At 36.6% G+C, this 2,500-nt stretch overlaps 1 protein-coding gene and 1 pseudogene across 1 annotated transcript in view; one reads left to right on the forward strand and one right to left on the reverse strand.

Moving 5' to 3' along the window:
* The window catches only part of LOC148950076 (uncharacterized), a 147,149-nt gene that overhangs the window by 116,021 nt on the left and 28,628 nt on the right, over window positions 1-2,500 (forward strand). The window lies entirely within an intron of this gene.
* Window positions 665-1,348, reverse strand: LOC148950077 (longitudinals lacking protein-like pseudogene; annotated as a pseudogene).

The following is a 2,500-nucleotide window of genomic DNA, read 5'->3' on the forward strand; positions in this document are numbered from 1 at the left end:
GCTCCTCTATTTTGTGAGTATAGCGGGAAAAAGGCCTTTTGTTCAATTGTCACTTTTCTGGAGCTTTTTACTTCAAAGCCAGCTTGAAGGAGCAACCACTACATGGTTCATCTTCACAGAAAATTTAGATATACTTATCTATTGTGAACATATCAATCTATGCAAGTGTGTATTAGGGAGCTAGTGGAAGTAGATGTTCTTTCTTTGTATGGAAAAACAGTTCAGACAACTAAAAGTGTCGGGATATCCACCTCAATACCAAGACGCCAAGGTTGGTGATTCTTCTCTTCGGACACTTCTTTTTTTTTTTTACAAAGAGTGTCTTCTCCTTACACCTTGAGCAGCTATATGAAGAACTAAGGATGAGATTTTCTAACCACTAAGCTACAGCATTTCAAATCCAACTCTTAGCTAGTGCCCCCCCCCCAACCGAAATCCTAAATAAGCCACTACAACCTAATCAATGAAAGAAAATTACCGAAACTTTGAAAATAAAGACACAAAAGCTAAAATTTTGGCAGTTTCATCTCCCTGACAGTTTGCAATAGCAAAATGTATATTTATAAGCAGTCTTAATTCAGGCAGGGATGAGGAAGGGAGACCCTAGTGTCTAGATATAACATAAAGATAAGCTAATCTTTTTAGATTTTAAATAAAGTGAACTTTAATGAAACAAACTTACAAATGAGTGGCATGCAGCATCATCTGTTTCATTAACAGACGTTTCAGCAGGATAGTTTACAGAGTTATTGTTTGTGCCACTTGCTGCAGGAGGTACTAAATTTTTTAAGCTATCTTCAGCCTGGACACAATTTTCTGAGGTTGTATCAACTCTCTTTCTCTTCACAGGGGGTGGAGTCATTTGAGTCCTTTCAGAAGGATAACTAGGTTTCTGTAGCTGTTTAGCTGTCCCATCAAGGTCAGCAAGACCTTTAACTTTAAGCATATCAGCTACTTTTATCAATGAGTTTACTTGGGCATGTGCAACAGTTACTTCACCTGTGTACATAAACTTCACCAAAGCTTGCATATCATTAAATTTCACATCACATAAAATAATAATAGGATGGGAGTGTGACATCCCAAGAAGCAGTGTTTCAAAGTAAGAACTGCATGCTGAGAGAACAAGTCTATGACATTTTATGCTTTGACTATCACAGGAAAGTGTGACATCTGTGAAGTGTTCACTGTTCAGCAATGATGCAAAACTTCCATGAAATACATCCAGGTAGTTGTTCCACTTCAAACAGAATTCTTCTTGATCCATTTGAGGAAATAGTGGCTTATTAAACACTAGAGCAACACCAATGCGCTGAAATGGAATGAAAGACATTACTAAATATTTTAAAACACAGGCATTATACACACTAAAATTGAAAATTGAGAATGTAGACTGTAATTGCAAATTAAAGAATGCAGCTAGATACATTGTTTTTTCTGTTTCAAAGTTTAAGTTTATAAATATACTCAGTATGGAGAAGTTTTATGTCTCTAAATATTGAAAAACACACTTTTATAGTTGGCTAAAATTCAAGACTCAATTTCAGCCACTTTAATTTTGTATGTAGCACTGAATACTCTAAGATTTAAACCTATATGCTCACATCAAGTCTTTTATCTTAAGATAACTAACCATATACCAGACTTGACTTGACTTGCTTTATTTACTACTAATTACAAAATAAACCATATACAAGCAACTGCCCTGGGAAGGCTCAAAAGCCTGATGAAAGACGGCTGCAATCCTCTAATTCTCAACCTCTCAAAATTCTAATTCTCAAAAAAAAAAAAAGACCTGAAAAAAGACCTGAACACTCTCTCTCAATTTAAACAATAATACCAAAAAATATGAAGAAAAGAAAAAAAAAATTAAGACATTAATGATGAAAATAATAATAAATTACCTCCCCTCTCCCAATAAATGTTTTTATTTTTACTTTAAACGACCCAATGTGTGTCAGACTTTAAAAATTTTCGCCCTAGAAACATTTCTCCAGGAATAGATCCAAATCATTAATGTCTTTGCCTCGGGAACAACTCTTTTGGTCGAACTCCAAAGGATATTAATAACCAAAGGCCATGGAAACAATTAGGCAAGAAACATCTTAGCGATGAATTGTTTTAGCGCGCGAAAAGGTTTCTTATTAATTTGAAATGCGTTAGCGCAGAGATGCCAATAACAAAGGAACACGATGAATTTACGTTTAGGGATTATTTGGGCGAAACCGTTTTAGACAGGTTATGGAACTATTTCGGCGAAACAGATAGAGACATTTTAAAAGAAGATTTTTGAAGAGATTTTGGAAGAGGTTTTGAGTGTGGTCGTTATAATACACAAGTTTCATTTGAACAGTGTTGTGAGGTCCTCTAACCCAACCCCAAAGGGTTCCAATCCTCCTACCCCAACCCCGAAGGAAGCCCCCGGTCCTCAAAAGCCCCCCAAGCTCCCAAAGGCCCTCCACCGGTCCCCAAATGTCCCCCAGGCCCCCAACTGTCCCCC

This window comes from Artemia sp. Qi Xiang Cuo, chromosome 7 (genome assembly GCF_049724085.1).
Source record: "Artemia sp. Qi Xiang Cuo chromosome 7, ASM4972408v1, whole genome shotgun sequence".
In the NCBI taxonomy this organism is placed as follows: domain Eukaryota; kingdom Metazoa; phylum Arthropoda; class Branchiopoda; order Anostraca; family Artemiidae; genus Artemia; species Artemia sp. Qi Xiang Cuo.